An 11,335-nucleotide genomic window follows, 5' to 3' on the forward strand; every position below is an offset into this window, starting at 1 on the left:
GATCACTTCATTGTCAGACTCATAAAATGTAATGATCAGGAAAAGAATGACCAAAGTGAGCACAGAATTTGCAGACATTTTTTACTAGAGCAAGTTCACCACATTCACTTGTAACCCTTCTGCCAGGTCGAATTGATAGCAGTAAGGGCGGGTTCAATACGTAGGGGTCCCTTCCCTACAACATAATACAAACCAGCTTGAGTTCCCACCCAGTGACCTGGGAAAATTTTATACACACCCCTGGGTGCCTCGAAAAGGCAATACTTCCCCTCTCGCAAGCACAGAGTCTCGGTATAGCAGAAAATGTTTAATAACATGAGATAAACAACATAGCATTACATTGGGAAAACACCTCAACTAGAGTTCATAGACCAAACCGTGAGCAAAGACCCACCCCAGGAAATTGGGCCGTGTCCTCTTCCCTGGGCTCTTGAGTCCAGCAACCCCCAAATCACCCCAAGACTCCAAAGTCCAATACCCTAAATGTCCCTAGAGTCGAGCAACCCAAAGATCACCCACAGTCCCAAAAGGTCCGCAACCTAAAAGTCTCTGTCCCGGGTCAGTGCAGCCCCAGAGTTCAAGAGTCTATCTGCAGGGGTTTTTCCCCCGCCAGCCTGGGTAGAAAGGGGCACCTTACGTGGTCTGGGGCTGACTGCCCTGCCTCTCCATGGGGTTCTGCTTCCGCCTTCCCCATGAACTGCTCAGCTCCACTCCACTGCACCAGATGCTCTGCTCCACCAGCCGTCCCATGATCCGCCCAGCTATCCCCGCAAACTGCTCGGCTCCGCTCGCTCCATGGGCCGCTCCAACTGTCCCACAAACTGCTCCGCTCTGCCAGCTGCTCTGCTCCACCAGCTGTCCTGTGATCCGCTCCAGCCGTCCCCGCAAACTGCTCGGCTCCGCTTGCTCCATGGGTGCTCCAACTGTTCCACAAACTGCTCTGCTCCACCAGGTGCTCTACCCTGCAATATAGCTTCAGGCTCCCCCACAGTTAACACAGTTCTTTAATGATTTCAGCTCTTAGTGAGGTCAGCTCAGGAACTTGTAACTTAGATTCTTAAAGGAATCAAAAATTAGCTCTGGTTATCAACAGTGGAAAGAGAAGGAGGTGCAATTGATGCTTCTGGCTCACACAAGGAGCCCACTCCCTTGTCTAGCGAGTGCCACTCAATTGATGCTAAGACTCCCTGTCACAAAGCAGTTTCACAGTTCCTCATTCACACAATCAGGGTGACAACACTCCACTCCTCCCGCCCCAACAACAAAGAAACTGGGGATCCCACAGCTGCCAAAGCAACCATCCCAGGCTGCCGTGGGCGAGTGCCACTCAATTGATGCTAAGACTCCCTGTCACAAAGCTGTTTCACAGTTCCTCATTCACACAATCAGGGTGACAACACTCCACTCCTCCCGCCCCAACAACAAAGAAACTGGGGATCCCACAGCTGCCAAAGCAACCATCCCAGGCTGCCGTGGGCTATGCCAGGCGGGGTGGATGTGCCTATGCAAACACGATCAGCCCCTGAAATTCTTTTCCACACTAGCCATAATTCACCACCAGATGTCAAGATAGAGCTCATCCTGACTCTGCTTACACACTTAAGTAGTCTGAGATTAAGGGCATGGCTACACTGGAGAGTTGCAGCGCTGGTGATGGGGTTACAGCGCTGCAACTCACTCTGTGTCCACACTTGCAAAACACAGCCAGTGCTGCAACTCCCTGGTTGCAGCACTGGCTGTACACCTGGTTTGTTTGGGGGGTAGCGATTCCTGTGCTGGCGATGCAGCGCTGGTCATCAGGTGTAGCCACCAAAAGCGCTGTTATTGGCCTCCAGGGTATTAGGAGGTATCCCAGAATTCCTGTCCACAACAAACCGGAAGAATGACTGAACTCCGATCTCCCCGTAGCTACTTAGCTAAAAAACAAACACAGCTGCTCTTTGCTCCAGCGAGCGAGCGGAGGCAGGGGAATTGCTTTGGCATGTTCACAGCTGTTTGCTTGAGGAGAGAGGGGAGGGGGGAGTCCGTGTTGAGCAGCTGCTTATATGGTCTAAAGACTATTTAGGAGTGCATAATTTGCAGTTACTGAATAAGAGACAGTTGGGGGAAAGGTCAAAACTTTTAAATTATTGAAGGTAGGCACTGTGTATCTTCCAGTCCTTAGAACTTGCAAGGCAGGGAGCTGAGAACAGTGTCAGCTCCAAAAATCCACTCTCTCTGTCTCCCCCACGCTCTCTGTCACACTCCACCCCACCCCCCTGTTTTGAAATGCACGTTGCAGCCACTTGAACGCTGGGATAGCTGCCCACAATGCACCACTCCCAACAGCGCTGCAAATGTGGCCACACTGCAGCGCTGGTAGCTGTCAGTGTGGCCACACTGCAGCGCTTTCCCTACACAGCTGTACGAACACAGCTGTAACTCCCAGCGCTGCACATCTCCAAGTGTAGCCATACCCTAAGTAATGAATGCAATGTGTGGACACAAGCTGTCTATCCTAATGGCCTTCTGCCATTAGAAGACAAAGGTCTTCTGCAGTACATTCACTGTTAGCACTTGTAGCTAGGGTCCTACCAAATTCACAGTCCATTTTGGTCAATTTCACGGTCATAGGATTTTAAAAATTATACATTTTCATGATTTCAGCTTTTTAAATCTGAAATTTGTTATTCATGTTTGTTATGAATATGAATATGAATCATTTGTTATGATTTCAGCTATTTAAATCTGTTGTAATTGTAGGGGTCCTGACCCAAAATGGAGTTGGGGGGTTGCAAGGTTATTGTAGGGAGGGGGTTGCAGTATTGCTATCCTTGCTTCTGGCTGCTGCTGGTGGCAGCGCTGGCTTCAGAGCTAGGCAGCTGGAGAGCGGCAGCTGATGGCCAGGATCCCAGATCTGAAGGCAGAGCCACTGCCAGCAGCAGCACAGAAGTAAGAATAGCACGGTATGAAATTGCCACCCTTACTTCTGCACTGCTGCTGGCAGGGTGCTGCCTTCAGAGCTGGGCACCTGGCCAACAGCTTCCACTCTCCAGCTGCCCAGCTCTGAAGGCAGGGCAGAAGTAAGGGTGGCAATACCGCAATCCCCCTAAAATAACCTTGCAATCCCCCCCCTTTTGAGTCAGGACCCGCAATTTGAGAAACGCTGATCTCTCCTGTGGAATCTGTATTGTATAGCACACAAAAGACCAGATTTTATGGAGGGAGACCAGATTTCACGGTCCGTGTCTGTGTTTTTCATGGCCATGAATTTGGTAGGGCCCAGTTATAACCTGTGGGTTTGTTGATCAACCCTGCTGATGATTTTTACATGAGAGAACACTGCTGACACACTGAAGGGTCCCCCTTGGATACTCTGTATTATATGGAAGGACCCACCTCGTATAGAAAAGGCTTGACCAGGGGTAGACAACCTATGGCACGTGTGCCGAAGGTGGCACGCGAGCTGATTTTCAGTGGCACTCATACTGCTCGGGTCCTGGCCACCAGTCTGGGGGGCTCTGCATTTTAATTTAATTTTAAATGAAGCTTCTTAAACATTTAAAAAACCTTATTTACTTTACATACAAAATAGTTTAGTTATAAATTCTAGACTTATAGAAAGAGACCTTCTACAAACGTTAAAATGTATTACTGGCACGTGAAACCTTAAATTAGAATGAATAACTGTAGACTCAGCACACCGCTTCTGAAAGGTTACTGACCCCTGGGCTTGACTATATAGCATCATTGTAGCTTTCTGTGCTGCAAATAGCTAAAAATTCAGCCCTGAGCAGTTAGGGATCATTAACACTTGCCACAGTGATTTCCACATGGGTTACATCTGCACGCTGGAAGGATTTGGTCTGAGGCACCTGAAGGCTTGCAGAAAGGTTTAGCAGCTCAGAGAGGGGCTGAGCTGGGAAAGGTGCTGGTAGGGAGTTTACAGATGAGGTTACCTGTCTGCAATACTGCAGCACAATTTACTGTGAACAAGGCTACACGTTTGAAGAATACTGTGGCTGAGAATGAAGTTAGAGTTTGTGTGTGGGGGATAGGAGTGGTTATTGCTCTGTGCAGTTAGAATGCAGACACAGGCAAGGAGTTAGCACATTGTCAATCCACATGGTTCCACGTCATATTGACAGATAAAGTTTAAAGGTCTTAAAATTGTCTCTAAATAGGACAACCCCTCCCTCCCATCCCAACATGAACGTACACACAAGTGAGCGGATTTGTATTTGCATAATCCATTTAACCTTTATCTGTTTCACCTCACATCTAACTTAATCAACCACATCCTTATTAGAACACAATGTACAAGTTCAAAGGGTGAGAGACCTTCGACCACTCCTCACTTCTCATTAACCAAAAATCAACACAAAAATGTTCCAGAGATTACACCAACACAGGCAAAAATACATTTCATAGAGCTTACGGGAATCAGAGGTCCTTAAGCTTCTTCAGAGTGTGGACCACATCTTAATAGGGCACTGATATCATTGTTACCTTCCCTCTCCATTTACAAAATCATGACACACCCCACTTCCACTTGCAATCAAATAAATCCCTGTGGCGGCTACAGCCACTGCTTGCATAGCAAAGTAATATTGCAAAAGTATGTGATATATTTTAAGCTGCCTTTTAATGTGATTGTGCAACTGGAAAGAAGCAATATAGCCATTAGCACGACCAGCTTGTTCACCAGAGCACCAGCAAGTGCTCTGTGAGAATTGTTTTGCTCTCATAAAGACATCATTGCCATTGGGTAGGACATTGGACTCTTGGGTTCTGTTCCCGGATTTACCGTTGTCCTGGTGCATGAACATGGGCAAAATGCTTCACTTTTCTATACCTTCATTTGCCTATCCAGATAATGGGGATAATGGGCTAGACTTCCTCGGTAATGTGCTTTGAGAGCTACAGATAAAAAGCATTCAGTACAGTACAGTTTGAAATGTGTCAATAGATAAAATATTACAGTAGTAAGAAAACAGCAATTTGTTGATGCAAATATGCTTATTTTAAAAAAGAAAAAATGAGAAATAAACAAACAAGGTTTTAGTTCCATTTCTGATATTTAGCCAAAGAAGTTTCAGATTCTAACCATACCAGGAATCTGGTATTGGTGTCCTCATAGGAGGTGTGCTTAAACTAAGTTTTGCTTATTGAATATTGTCCCTAAGCTCAATACTGTACAGGACATAGAAGGAGATGGGACCTATTCCCCAAGGCTGATGTCCTGAAAAATCACATTATTTTCAGAGTGTCCCTAAAGGTAGGATACAGACCACCCCATTATACTGTGAATCTCCCACTCGCACTGGTCACATTTTTGTCCTCTGTGGCTTTGGGCTTATTGTCCTAGATGACTTTGTCTTCCATGTGAATCATGGCTCCTCAAAATTAGCATATCAACTCCTGGTTTCCATGAAAACCCTGGGCCATAAGTCATTGGAGGTGTGCTGATTTACACCAGCTCAGGCCCTGTGTGCCATACACCACATACTGTATTAAATAAGTCATGGCCATATGGAATCAACAGGATGAGTCAATGTAATCACTGACAATAATAGATATGCACCAGGGATGAATTTCGTACAGAATTTTTTAAATTAAACTCAAAAGCACTACACGCTATTGATAAAATTATCTTCTTTGGGAGCACCTTAGCAGTGACCCTATTCTGTCCAAGGCACCATCTCACAAAGACCCTAAAAAGTCTCACTCACAACCAAATGTAGAGTGCTTCTCTGGATAAAATATTGTCATAGTCACCTTCCTGCAGAGATAAAGTACATTGGCGCAGACACTGGTCTCAACCTAGTACTGACTGCTGTTCCTAGATACATACATCATGACCATTCTCAGCTTCAGCTAACCTTGTCTAGCATGTGAGACAACACAGTGGGCAAACAGTGGATCTGCTTGATAGCTACAATCTCCTGATACCAAAACCATGCAGTTCCTCATGCCAAGTTCATGCAGTGCCCACTTCAGCAACAGACTCAGGGTCATTGGCTATCTTTTGGACTGGTCTTTTTCAAGGATTAAATAGCTGTGTACAAAACTGAACATGCTTTAATGCGTTTCCAAACTTCAGACAAGGTCTGGTGTAATTATTTCACAATATTTTTAGTAGGATTGTAGCTTGTGTTCCACCTTCAGCCCCTACTCCCTCATGTGTCATGTAGTAACAGGAGGGATAGTGTGGGGACTGCTTTGACAGCTGGATTAGTTTTCCTAATCTGCTGGAAAACTTAATCGTTGCTAAAATTCCAGCAGAAGACGACATGAGTGAGCAATGTCCTACTGTTTATTTAAGGTTACCTCTGGTAGACAGTTCCTATGTTTTGGTTCTTGCTTCTGATAAAAGCTCACTGCAATCTGGTTGTCAGCTCTGTAATGTTTCCAGCATTAGCTCTGTCCCTCTCCACAGCCAGGACTCCCCAGTCCAGGTCTGCTCCCCACACCTTCAGCAGAGGGCTGAGCAGTTTGCAGGTAGTTATGCTGCTGGACCAATGGCTGGAACTTCCACCTGTTATCTCATGGAAGCTGCTCGGTCCTCTCATCCCTTTTTTTCCTCGCAGGAGGGGTGGATGAGACCTAAGAGCAGGTCATGGCTGGAGGGAGGAGACGGACCATGTTCATCATCCTTGCCAATACTGGTAGCTGATCAAAAAGTCAGAGCTTGAGATTGGTGAAATTCCAGAAAGCTGGAATCACTGGACACAAGATTGAGGTTAGACAAGTTTGAGAGTGGGGGATGAGGATGATCTGACGTGCTGTGTGAACACAGTGTGGCTGTGGCTAGTGCTTCCCAATGTTTCCTACTACCCACCAATATAATTCCTACATTGGCTGGGTTTACATTCAGCCAGCCACTCTTCACCATATACTGATTTTACTTAGGCACTAAGCCAGGAGTCTGCAACCTCTGGCACATGGCTCACTAGGGTAAGCACCCTGGTGGGCCGGGCCAGTTTGTTTACCTGCCGCGTCGGCAGGTTTGGCCGATCGCAGCTCCCACTGGCTGCAGTTCACTGTTCCAGGCCAATGGGGGTGGTGGTAAGCCACAGCCAGAACATCCCTCACCTGCGCCGCTTCCCGCAGCCCCCATTGGCCTGGGATGGCAAACCGCGGCTGTAGTCAGATGCTCCCAGTGTGGTGCTCTGCTCTGTTCAATGTTGAGCTCAATCGGCTGCGTGCATGTGTTCCCTCTGTGTGTTGTCCCAGCTCTGTGCAGATAGCTGACACAGCAGACCCCGAGAGAACCCCCAATGACCACAGACTCTCGTAAGGTACGAAGGCACATCAGCCAGGTTTATTGTAGAAGAGAAACACAGTCTCCAGCTCCCCGGCATAGAAATCCAAGGTGCTGCTGAGGTGCGGCTAGCTAGTACTCATGTGCTCCCTGTCATAGTATCTTTCCCAATTCTGAACCTTAGCATCGAAAATATGGCTACTAGCATGAATTCCCCTAAGCTTAATTACCTGCTTAGATCTGATAAGCTGCCACCAATCAGGAATTCGAGTGCCTGATACACTCTGGTCTCCCCAAAACCTTCCCTGGGGACCCTTAAGACCCAGACCCCCTGGATCTTAACACAAGGAAAGTAAACCCCTTTCCTCACCGTTGCCTTTGTCAGCCTTCCCCTCCCTGGGTTACCCTGGAAGGTCACTGTGATTCAAACTCCTTGAATCACAACACAGAGAAATTAGGTCTCCTGGAGAGAGAGAGAGAGACAGATTCACGCTCCGTGAATCTAAAACAAAGGGATTCCACCCTTCCCCTCCCTTCTCCTTCCCTGTTAAGTACAGACTCAATTCCCTTGAGTCTCAACAAGGGGAAAAAAATCAGACAAGTCTTAAAAGCAAAACTTTTAATAAAAAGAACGAAAAAAGGTAAAAGTTTATCTCTGCAATATAGATGGTAAAAAGTTACAGGGTCTGTCAGCTTACAGAAAATAGAAAGAAGCCTCCCCCCCAGCAAAATACAATTTAAAATACTTCCAGCAAACTACATATTTGCAAATAAAGGAAAACAAATAAAAAGACTATACCGCCTTTCTACTTTTGTACTCACAAAATTGGAATAGAAGGTTAGAGAGCCTGTAGGTACGTGTGGTCACTCTCACAGCCCAGAGAGAACAAAGCAAAACCCCAAAAACACAAACAAAGGCTTCCCTCTACCAAGATTTGAAAGTATCTTGTCTCCTGATTGGTCCCCTGGTCATATGTTTGGTTCCCTGTTTGTTAACCCTTTACAGGTAAAAGAGACATTAACCCTTAACTATCTGTTTATGACACTCCCTGACAATGGACTCGGCTCAGTCAGTGGCGGGCCTTTCCACAGCCCCCTAGGCTGGACAAAGACACTGCCCCAGGGATGCATTCTTATACACAGGTACAAACAAGTTACACATCACTCCTGACATATTGAAGTGCAACCCCTCTATGCAGCAAGGTACAACCCCTCTACGTAGTAAGGTACAACCCCTCTACGTAGCAAGGTACAACCCCTCTACGTAGCAAGGTGCCGCCTCTCACCTTGTACATGTTGGTTCGAACAAAACAACTCTATCCATCATATTACCCTTTTGGCCCTGTCATTGGGATGGGTCAGCCTGTTCCTTATTATCTGTGTGGAGTATACAAGTATGCGAATGTTCTGATATCTGGTGACCAGTACCTTTTAGGTATCTCTTTTCGCAGCATCAGCCCTTTCCTTGCCAGCTTCTGTGAGCAGGGCTGCCTCTGACTCACAGCCTAACTTTGCTTTATGATAGCTTTATGAAAGTCTTGACCATTACTTTAGTTCAGGCATTAGGCATCATACCGGGCCTCTAATACCATAGTTTATATCTCAGGGCCTCCTCTTAATACAGCTGCCAGGGGTAGCCGCGATCGGCCGAACCGGCTGACGCTTGTGGAGCCACAGGTTGGCCACCCCTGACCTAGATCATCCCTGGTCAGTGTTTGTTTAACCTGTTCTTAAAACCCTCCAGTGACAGGGATACCACAACCTCCCTTGGACACCTAGTTGAATGCTTTATAATTAGACAGCTTTTCCTAATATCTAATTTAAGTCTCCCTTGCTGCATATTAAACCAATTATGTCTTGGCCTACCTTCCATGGACATGGAGAACAATTGTTGTTATCCTCTTTATAAACACCCTTAACATATATTTGAAGACTGTTATCAGGCCTTCTTTTCATGAGATTTTATATGACCAATTTTTAAAAAACTTTTCTTATAGGTCAGGTTTTTCTAAACCTTTTATCATTTTTGTTGCGCTCATCTGGACTCACACCAATTTGGCCACATATTTCCTAAAGTGTAGTGCCCAGAACTGGACACAGGACTCCAGCTGAGGCCTCATCAGCCAAGTAGTGCATGTCTTATATACAACACACCTGTTAATATACATTAGAATAATATTAGCCTATTTCACAACTGCCTCACATTGCTTGATTCATAGTTAATCTGTGATCCACTATAACACTCCCAATCCTTTTCAGCAATACTGATGCCTAGCCAGTTATTTCCCACTTTGTTGTTGTGCATTAGATTTTTTTGACAGTAATTTCCACTTTATTGAATTTCAGCTTGTTGATTTCAGACCAGTTCTCCAATTTGTCAAGGTCATTTTGAATTCTAATCTTGTCCTCCAAAGAACCAGCAACCCCTTCCATCTTGGTGTTATCCACAATTTTATAAGCACACTCTCCACTCCATTATCTAAGTCATTAATGAAAATATTGACTAGTATCAGACTAAGGACTAAGGACAGACCACTGGCTAGTTGAGTCCTCCCAGTATGACAGCAAACCATTGATAACTACTCTTTGAGTATGGTCTTCCTCACTCTCCCAGCCCCTGCCAGGACTGAGCTGTCTGTGGTGCCAGGAGCACCATCTCTTCTTTGGATCCAATGAAGAACTGACTGGTCTACAATGCAGCTCCTTATATACTAGCCTGCAACCCTCTGCTAGGCTAGCGCCTTGCAGCCTCCCCCGGATTGGCTGCTTACTGCACAGTCTCTGTAGGCTAACTTGGAGGACTTAGCTCCACTGCTCCTTTCCTGAGACAGTGTTACAGGACCCTGGTCCATCCTGTCACAATATTACAGCACTCCTAGGAACCCCATTCAAGAATCAGAGCCCCATTGTTCTAGGCCAGGAGTGGGCAAATTACAGCCCACGGGCTGGATCCGGCCCCTCAGGGCTTTGGATCCGGCCCATGGATTTGCTGCCCCCAATGGTGCCTTGGGCCCCACGCTGCTCTGGGAAGTGTCTGGCACCACGTCCCTGCAGCCCCTGGGGGAGGATGTGGGGCAGAGGGCTCTGTGTGCTTTTCTTGCCTGTACGTACCTCCCCTGAAGCACCCATTGGCTGGGAATGGGGAACCGTGGCCAATGGGAGCTTTGGGGGAGGTACCCATAGGCGCGCTGAGCCCTCTGCACCCCCTCCCCCAGGGGATGCAGAGGTGTGGTGTCGGCCGCTTCCTGGAGCAGCGCAGGTCCGAGGCCAGGACAGGCAGGCAAGAAACATAAGAACAGTCATACTGGTTCATCCAGTCCAGTATCCTGTCTACCAACACTGGCCAATGCCAGGTGCCCCAGAGGGAGTGAACCTAACAGGTAATGATCAAGTGATCTCTCATTCCTGCCATTCATCTCCACCTTCTGACAAACAGAGGCTAGGGACATTCCTTACCCATCCTGGCTAACAGCCATTAATGGACTTGCAGACCGCTACCACCCCGGAGCCGTTCCAGGTAAGCTGCCACCCTGGAGCCTGCACCCCAAAGCCCTCCTGCACCCCAACCCCCTGCCTTGAGCACCCTGCCGCACCCAGCACCCCTCCTGCAAGTCAACCCTGAGCCGCCTGCTGCACACCTTCCTGAGCCCCCTCATGCAGTGTGCACCCCCTCCTGCACCCCAACCCCCTTCCCTGAGCCTCCTCGTATATCCAGCACTCCACCTGTGCTCCAACCCCTTGCCCTGAGCCCCTTCCTGCACACTGCACCTCTTCCTACACTCCGCACCAGACCTACATTCATGGCCCTGGAAACAATTTCACCACCCCGATGTGGCCCTCTGGCCAAAAAGTTTGCCCACCCCTGTACTAGGCTCTGAACAGATGAGCACTATCAATGATTCCTCAGAGATCTTACAGTTTAGGTGTCAGACAACTCACAAAAAAACCACAATAGGACACAAGTCAATGGGGGATGAGATGGGGAAATGGGAGAATAAGTACTTTCACTCACATAAATATCATTTATTTATTATTATGAAACCAACCATAACAATCAGGATAGCTTTTTAACAGGAAATGGAAAAGAGCTTT

The sequence above is a fragment of the Gopherus flavomarginatus genome, chromosome 4 (genome assembly GCF_025201925.1).
Source record: "Gopherus flavomarginatus isolate rGopFla2 chromosome 4, rGopFla2.mat.asm, whole genome shotgun sequence".
NCBI lineage: Eukaryota > Metazoa > Chordata > Testudines > Testudinidae > Gopherus > Gopherus flavomarginatus.